We start from the raw sequence: 9,520 nt of genomic DNA on the forward strand, positions 1-9,520 counted from the left end.
TGACCAAACCCAAATTAAATCCCTTCCTAAAAGCCAGTATTCTTTCTAGGCATTTTGATTATATCAGATAAATCCATAACCACCTATTTTCTATTGGGCCCAAAAGATTTCCCCCTTAAAGGCAGAGAAAATAGCTGTCTGTAGGCAGCACCATGAGAAACTGTCAAAGTACTCTTAATGCCTCCTAAAGGGAATTAAATATTCCATTGACTTTTCTTTTAATTAACCCCAAATGCTACCAAGGTTAACATGTGTGCAACATGTTGGCTGTTGCTGGTGGTGGTAGTGGGGCTGCTCATTCGAAGGGAGCCGATTCCTTCTAGTACCTGACAGCCAGGGAAGCTACAGGGCACTGCCACAAAGCCATGACGGGGCAGGACAGCAAAGGATGTTAAAGAAAAAGGAGGAGGAGTTCCTGTCCTGGCGCAGTGAAAATGAATCTGACTCGTATCCGTGAGAAGCAGTGGATTAAGGATCCGGCGTTGCCGTGAGCTGTGGTGTATGTAGGTCGCAGACGCGGCTTGGATCTGGCATTGCTGTGGCTCTGGCGTAGGCCGGCGGCAACAGCTCCGACTAGACCCCTAGCCTGGGAACCTCCATATGCTGCGGCTGCAGCCCTAAAAAGACAAAAAAAAAGGAAGAACTCTGTGCCGCAGACCTCCAAAATCCTCCGAAAGATTCAAAACTTTAACTATCACATTATTTTAGAAATAAAAGTTAACCAAGCTACATCACAGATTTTGCTAATAAAAAACTGATGCTGACATACCTTGAAAAGATTTCATTGAGTCAACATGGACTTTATAGAAGTGGTTCTCAAACTCAGGAATCCATATTTTCACCACAATTATTGAGGAATTCAGAGAGCTTTTGTTTATATGGGTTATAGCCTATGAATATGTATTATATTAGAAAAGAAATAAGGAAAAATTTTAGACATTTTTACAAACTCATTTAATGATAATAACCCCATTACATGCCAATGTAAATAATTCCAAGTAACTATACTTTTAAAACGAACAATTTAGGAAGCAAGTAATACTTATGTTTTTATAAATCTCTCTTATGTTTGGCTTAAGAAAACAGATTCTTATATCTGATCTTTTATTCAACCTTTTATTCAGCACACATCATTTAGCCTTTGTAAAGCTCCACTGCACACTCATGAGAGAATGAGAGTGAAAAAGGCAGAGGATGCCTTGGTACAATCATGAACGAGCTTGACCCCACAGACGCATGGACCACACTGAGAACAGCTGCTCCTCAGAAGGCATGAACAAGCTCATGGAGTCCCGGATGCCCTCCTCTCCCTGGTGGCTGAAGCAGTTTCCACAGGCTCCCCCAACGGAGCCATGGCGGGAGATGTTAGGGCAAACATGCATTTAGAAGTGAGATACTAGGTAAAATAGAAGATTTTATTTTTAGGTATGCCATCAGATAGTCCCAGAGTGGGCAGGAAGTGAAATTCCTGTTAAAAAGAGAAGAAAATCTAGGTAAGAAGATTCTTGTTTCAATGTAAGAGTTTTCCTTCTAAAGTGTGAGCTCGTGATATTGAGAAATATTTAAAATTGATCCAAACCAGATTATAAATAGGTCTATGCTAAAGAGGCACACTTCAAAACAACGGTGACCTATATAAAGCTGAAAGCACGCAAGCAGAAAATCGGTAGTAACCTGGGCAACTTTTATTTAGCAATCCGCCATGCCAGGCAACCTCATGGCCAGTTCAGAAACGGCGATGCCTCCGAAGAAAACCCAAACAACATGAACTTTTAAGGGAAAGAAACAAGACTTTTAGCTTACAATACTGTCCTCAACCATCATTCATCTTACACAGAGATGGAACACACCCATTTCCTGTGAATCCAGCATTTCCTCTCCTTCTAGCTAATAATCCTTCTATACCATTGTTCTCCGGATTAAACTGCAAAATGTAGAGCTGGTAACACCATAAAATAAAAATGCCTTTTAGTGGCACCAAGATTTTTAGAATTAAGTATTTGACTTTTAAGGAACACTAACAATAGAGATTCAAAAATTATTTAAATTTAAATAAAGTCAGCCTACATTAATAATAAGAATCCAACTACGGCTAGCAAACATGTTCAACTTACCAATAAAAGAATTCAGATAATTTGGTTTAAAAGAGGGAAATCAGTAGGAATCCTAAAGATTTACATGTTGCTATTTTACCTTATGTGACCCAGGCTGTCTTGTCTTGAGCATCTTATTTATTCTTCTCTCCTTTTTGTCTTAAACCGAAAGAAAGACTGTAACCTTTAATACCGGTTAGTCTATTTATAACTGTTCCATCTACAACCATTTTCCTACTACAAACATGCCCTGATAGCTTATCTCAGTCCACAAGCCAGACAACAAAGGCCTGCTGGCCTGCTGGAGGAGAAATGGAGAGCAGGAAATGAGAAGGCTTAGTTAATCCCCAGATAATCGATCGGTGTATTCAGTCAAGTATGAGCTGGGCTGAGGAAATGCTGCTTTTAAAAAAAAGAAAGGAAGAAAATCAAAGAGCACATGACCAGGGCCACAGTTCATTTTAAAACAGATAATTTCTGACAAGCATATATCCCATCACATTCAAGCACTAATACAACTTATATAAATGTTAATATCATTTGAAGAAAAACCTTTTCTCCTTAAAATCCTTCATCCTCTATCCTTTTTCAGAAACGTTTTAATTTGGGGGTTTTGTTTTATTGTTTTAGTTTTGGTTCATCTGTTTGGGTTCTTTTCCCCCTAAATCTGCTTTACTGAGGATATAATTTATACACAGTAAAACTGTGTTTGACAAATGCGTTGTGTAACCACAACCACAATCAAGATGGGGAATATTTCCATTACCACAAAAAGATTAACTTCCTTTTGAATTGATGCGTCCACTCTGCTGAAAAAGCTTTAGTGCCAGGGAACCTTAGAAAAATGTTCTACTCTCAATTCCTGCCTCCGTGTTAACACGCAGCGATGTTCGCATGGAGAAAAACAGCTCTGAGTCAGCTGTGGCCCTTCCTTCCCCCGGCTGAAGCTAAAGACCACGACGGAACACAGCCCCGTGTGCTTCCACATCGAATAATGAGCTCGTTCAAACTTTGCCACTGAGATTTTAAATCTTCCAAAATCCCAGAATATTATAGCAGTTACAGTTATAATAGCTATGGGAGTGAAAATTTTTTTGAATTAATTTTACACAGTACAATCTCCTCAAATCATGTAACCAGTTTTCAATGAGCTTCTACCAGGTCTCACACCACTGTTCTGGAAAAGATACTGAGGATTCAGGAGAGAAGAAAGTCCCAGGGTTGGCAGAGCTAACAGCCCACGGAAGGACAAATCCTCTGCCAATCTCTCCGTCCTTCAGAAAGGAAAAGAGGTTAGGTGCTTACAAAAAAAGCCACTAGCCATGAAAATTGCCACTTAGTAATCATATAATCCTAGTAACATTTCTTCTACTTTATTCAGTCTCTCTGGATATTGTTTTCCTTAAAAATATCTGTCTTCTCAAAAAGTCCTAAGGGTGGCAAGAAAAAGCTACTATGAATGCCTGCTTCACATAGTCAGAGAAGGGGGCTGAAAACCCTGGTAAACCCATACCCCACTTGCTCCGTCCAGTGTGGCGTGGAGATGGGCACGCGCCATCAGCCTCCACACGGCGGCCCCTGAGCAGAGCTGGGCGTGGAGACCCGGAGCGGAGCGAGGCACCCCGTGCTCCAGGAAACCAGAGGGCAGCTCCTCAAAGAGCGAGCTATTTTCAGGGGCCCGATTCCTGCATCTCCTCATCTCTAGAAAAACACGAAAATCCTTCATGGTGACGTCTGCTCCTTGTGACTGGTAGTAACTCAGGTGGAAATTAAAGGAAGGCCTAAGAAAGAATAACCCCGCATGACTCACTGACCCAGTGGACCCGGACCTGCCGTCTCCACTGAATCGCACCTCCACAGGCGAAGCAACCAAGACCAGGAAGCGGCTGACTTTCCAAGGACAAACAAAGCTCAATTTTTATGCCATGATCTCGACTGCCACCCTGGACCTACAGAACGCAGCACACGACCCCAGCCTGATGCTCTCCCAGTGGCAGGGCGGAGGAGACTCTGTGAATCTCCTGCCCAGGGCTCCCGGCCACTCTGCTAGTCAATAAATCCTGCTTGAGATCTCACTGCTCTGCTCAACTGTCTGACTGTCCCAGGCGCCCTAACTGTAACCTTCATGAGACCAGCAAGAAACTTTGCCAACAGTGTGCCTGGCTGCACGCACCTCCTCTCATCTTAATAATTCCCCTGCCTCTCTGGGGCAGTATTTCAGTCATCTGCGAAACACAGCCACCTCCAAGGGTGAGCCGGGGCGCCCAGAGGGCTGTGAAAACTCAGGATCCTGGCCCCAGTAGCGGAGGTGCACATCAAAGGAATGGTGTGGGGGAGCCCAGGCCTCTTTTGGTCCTGCTCCCTGTCCTTTGCTGCAAAAACTCCAAGACATCCTAGCTCCCACCTCACCTCCCCACAGTGGTTTTTCAGGGCTACCTGAGATGCTGTCTCCAGGACTTAAATCCTAATTTTGCCCCAAATAAACTTAACTCTCAACTTCAGGTTGTGCTTTTTTTTTTTAAGCCTACAACAGGAACAACACAGAAACCTCAGTCTCTATCTCATGAAAACTCTGGAAGGTTGTCTTTTATAGAATTTATTACGAAAAATGTCACGGGCACACAGGTATAAAAATAACACAACCAAGAACCAAACATGTTTTAAGAAATAAAGCATGACCAAACCTGAAGAAGCTTCTCCTTTTAGACAGGTCTTTCTTACTCCCCCAGAGGTAACCACTTTTTGGGGGGCGGGGAGAGGGGGGCCTGAGGCATGTAGAAGTTCCTGGGCCAGGAATCAGACACACATCGCAGCAGTAACCAGAGCCACAGCAGTGACAATGGACACCAGATTCTTAAAACTGACAGGCCCGCCACAAGGGAACACAGTAACCACTGCCTTGAATTACTGGTGCTCGTTACCATGCAGTCCTTCACGCGGCTTTTTCCTGCAGTGTACATGTAACTAAAACTCTATACGGTACTGTTTCATGGTTTTTACACTTTACATAAATGATACCATCATCTGATTTCCTCTGCAGTCTGCTCTGCCTTCTCAGCATTGTGCTTGTGTGACTCACCTAGGCCCTAGTTCATTCGCTTTACATGATACATATTACCTCTATGTTCAATGTGCCACAACTTCTTCAACATTTTCCTGCCAATAGATATTTGAGTCACTTCCAGTTTTTTTACTATTACAACCAAGGCTGATACTCTAAGCATTCCTACTCAGGTGTGTGCAAGTCTGTTTTAAGCTTGTCTCGGGAGTTCCGTCATGGTACAGCAGAAACGAATCTGACTAAGAACCATGGGTTCGATCCCTGGCCTCGCTCTGTGGGTTAAGGATCTGGCATTGCTGTGGCTCTGGCATAGGCCAGCAGCAACAGCTCAGATTAGACCCCTAGCCTGGGAACCTCCATACGCCGAGGGTGCAGCCCTCAAAGGACAAAAAAAAAAAAAAAAAAAAAAAATTGTGTCTCTGAATGTTTAGTACCATAGCTAAAATATTCAAACTTACTAAGGTAACAGCATTCATGTTCTCTGATAGCTTAAGCCTATAAGATCTGCAGTGCTGCCCCAGGTTATTCTTCATCCTGGTCACTTTTGCCTTCTTTCTTTCTTTCCTTCATCATCTTTATAGGAATTTTTCATGAGTCATTTCAAAGGAGCAACTTCTGATATTATTAATCTTTAATGTACATTTTCCTTATTAATTCATTAATTTGAGCTCTTCATCATCCCTTTCATTTTCTCAGATGAAATTTATTTTTAATTTTATTTATTTATTTAGTTAGTTATTTGTTAGGGCCGCACCTATAGCATATGGAAGTTCCCAGGCAAGGGGTCGAATCAGAGCTACAGCCATTGGCCTACACCATAGCCAAAGCCACAGCAACAGGAGATCAGAGCCGCATCTGCGACCTATATCACAGCTCAAGGCAACACCAGATCCTTAACCCGTTGAGCAAGGCCAGGGATCGAACCTACATTCTCATGGATACTAGTCGGGTTTGTTTCCACTGAGCCACAAGGGGAACTCCCAACATGGTCACTTCTGATAAATATTTCACATATACTTGAAAAGAATGTGGATTCTTCGGTTGCAATGTACATGTGACAATTAACTCAAATTTTAGACTGTGCTGTTAAATATTTTATATTCTTACTGATTAATAATCTACTTGTTTGCTCAATTACTGAAGGGGATGTTTTAAAATTTTTTCTAATTTTCCAAATGATCCTTAACAATTTAGGATCAGCTGCAGTATATTCATACAATGCATTTATTACATAGCTATGAGAATAAATTACTGTAACAGAGAAAGACATAGATGCATTTCACAAATAACACACTAAACCATAGAAATCAGACAGAGATGCCCTCTGGTGCAATCTAGTGAGCCCCATGAATTTTCTGGTTTCCTGGCACGTAAGGGACTTGAGCATCTGAGAATCTGGGCGTCCACAGGGGGTCCTGTACCAATTCCACAAGGATACCGAGGGATAACTGTAGAAAAGAGTCATCCATGTTTTCAGCTGCTTTTAGAAGAAAGCCACCTATGTCTCTGCCTTCAGACACGCCCTACCATCCGCATACAGAGACCACCTCACCTCAAAAATGCTCAGAGGGTTACTGATATTAAAAGGCACAGAGGAGTCTCCTGGTGGCTCAGCAGTTAAGAATCAGTGTTGTCACTGCTGCGACTTTGATCACCGCTGTGGTGCGGGTTCGATCCCTGGCCCATGCTACATGGGTGGCCAAAAAATAAAATGAAACAAAAATAAAGAGCCTAGAGAGTCTCTAACTGAATACGAAATGTTCCACTCAATGCTACCTTACAAAACCAGCCCTGAAATGAAAATGGAGTAAAGCCAACTCCTCCTCATCCTGCGACAGATCATCAAGGCTGTACACACAGTTAGAGGAAGAAGGATGCCGTGAATAAGACGTAACTGAAGATGCTCCTGAAAGAAAGCAATGAACACTCTTTTTTATCATAACATTTTTTGTCTATGGTTGCGATTTCCACACACTCCTCTTTGATTACAGATTATCCTTCCAAGAAGCCTATTTGGCAGGAAGCTGCTGACAAAGTATTGATGGCAGCTCTCCTTACACTCAGCCTTATTAGCATTTCTACTGCTGCACTGCACACACGGACACTATAAATCACACATAGCCGGTGTCACGCACGATAATCAAACAGTTACCTAACAACGAAGGGTGGTGCAAACGCACTGAACTAATCTTTGAATATGCGCTCTAATAATTCAATTCCATTATGGTTGCTGCCTTTAAGCCTAAAGGCAGCAACACAGAAATCGAGTGCCATCCACAGTGCCCTCACATTTGCCACGAAACGTCACTTATATAGTTCACATCCAATTACTGAACAGAACCAGCCAGAGCATCTATCCCTTACATTAAAACAAGCAGGACCCAGCAGCAGGGCTGTCCATTGCCATCACATGGCTTAAACGGATTTCTCACCTTTCAAATATCAAGGGGTCCTCTTTCCCAGAACATCTCACTAAGGGGTTTGGCCTTTTAACAAAGAAAGCTGCCCAAGTTGAAAGAAACATTCAAAAGGCAGGACATGTAGCAAAGCCCAGCTCAGAGCTGAAGACATCTGCCCCTTGTGTTAAAATACAAAATAGTAAAAGATCCTTTATATGAAAAATAAATACACTCACAAAGGAAGCTTTTGTTAAGACTACCAACAAAGAGGCAGTTACATTAATACCTACAGAGTCCTTGTTTTTGGCCAGTATCCCACTGAAACTCAGGAATCCCCCTAGACAGAAGATTTATTACTCATTTCCTAGTTTTTAAGGACAGAAAAACCTTTCCTAAAGTCCTCACTTGGAGCCCAAATCTAAACTAGCCATCAAGCACAAGGCCGTGCTCTCCTGTGTTGCTGTCTGTTACTCATGCCGTCGCCAGGATTTGTATAAATTCAATTTCACGGATTTATAAAAAGACGCCTTAGAGTTCTTCCCCGATCACCAACCACCATCTTTAAAATAAGGATCAAGCTAAGCCCAAATTCTCTGAGGTGAGAAAAACTTTTATTATCTAAAGAAAACATGAACAGGTGACTGCTGACAATCACCATTCACCTATCAGCAGTATTATCAGAGTCTACAAAGCCAGGTACGGACTCACTGTACAAGGATCTGTGGGACACCCTTTCCTGGCCCTACACTGCTGTCAGACAGGCTAACAAGAGAGGCAGTCAGAGTGCTAGCTGGCAGTAAGTAATTATTAGGACATAAAATGAAGCACTACCCAAGAAAATGCTTTATTTTCTTCTTCTTTTTTTCTTCTTCTTTTTTTCCTTTAAGGGCCGCATCCACAGCAACACGGGATCTGAGCCGCATGTGTGACCTACACCACAGCTCATGGCAACACTGGATCCTTAACCCACTGAGCGAGGCCAGGGATCACACTGGCGTCCTCAACGATGCTAGTTGGGTTTGTTAACCACTGAGCCAGGATGGGAACTCCCCAAGAAAATTTAATATCATCACACGAAAGAGGAGACAGCGGAATCAACAGCTGGGGAATTGATAAAGGCTACTACCCATTTGCCTTTACGACGGAATCGATATCTGCTAACTATCCCTCAACTCGGACTCTAGGACAATGGTCTGAACCTTTACTAAGACCTCTGTGTCTCGAGAAAATGTGCAAACCACACAAACTATCGCAAAAGAGGTGTGAACATTCCCAGACTCAGAGTTTAAGAACCAGGACACGTAGCCCCACTGTAACTGTCTGCATCCCCACCCAGCACCCCAAGAGCAGCTAAGAGCCACCAGGGTAACAGTATCTTCAAAGCTGCTCCCAGCCATTCTCAGGAGCTAAACACTGCCCTGCTCATAGCAGACAGTCAACTAATAGCAAAGAATAAGTGACTGAATGAATGGCAATTTATACACATGTATATATTTCTCACACACACACACACACACACACACACACACACACACAATGTGCCTACCCACAGCAACAAAACACCGTGGTCCTAAAGAGACAACTTACAATAAAAAACCTGAAAACCTTCACTTGGCTCTAACTCAGTGAATAACACAACACTTCTATGCACTAACTCCTTGCCCTTCCATCCATTTGTTATAAAACCTGAAAAGGGAGGAAGTCTTCCAATGTTATCCTTCACTATGAGTCCTAACACTCAAAGCAAAAACCCTAGACAATCCATTTACAAATGTTGGGGAAGTTCCTGTCGTGGTGCAGTGGAAACGAATCTGACCAGGAACCATGAGGTTGCGGGTTTGATCCCTGGCCTCGCTCAGTGGGTTAAGGACCCAGCGTTGTGGTGTAGGCCAGCGGCTACAGCAAATTCGACCCCTCGCCTGGGAACCTCCGTACACTGCAGGTGCGCACCCCCCCAAAAAAAATGT

At 43.0% G+C, this 9,520-nt stretch overlaps 1 protein-coding gene and 1 long non-coding RNA gene across 7 annotated transcripts in view; both read right to left on the reverse strand.

Annotated features, from left to right (window-relative positions):
- Positions 1-9,520, reverse strand: part of RERE (arginine-glutamic acid dipeptide repeats) — a 403,553-nt gene that overhangs the window by 177,891 nt on the left and 216,142 nt on the right. The window lies entirely within an intron of this gene.
- LOC146402544 (uncharacterized) lies at positions 2,705-9,088 on the reverse strand. The gene is made up of 2 exons (XR_014807029.1): positions 6,083-9,088; positions 2,705-5,415 (listed from the first exon to the last, which is right to left on the reverse strand). It is a non-coding gene; the product is annotated as an uncharacterized LOC146402544 (long non-coding RNA).

The sequence above is a fragment of the Sus scrofa genome, chromosome 6 (genome assembly GCF_054392235.1).
Source record: "Sus scrofa isolate SSC_HxYL_T2T_F1_AM1 chromosome 6, Sscrofa_HxYL_maternal_Yorkshire_Landrace_v2.0, whole genome shotgun sequence".
NCBI lineage: Eukaryota > Metazoa > Chordata > Mammalia > Artiodactyla > Suidae > Sus > Sus scrofa.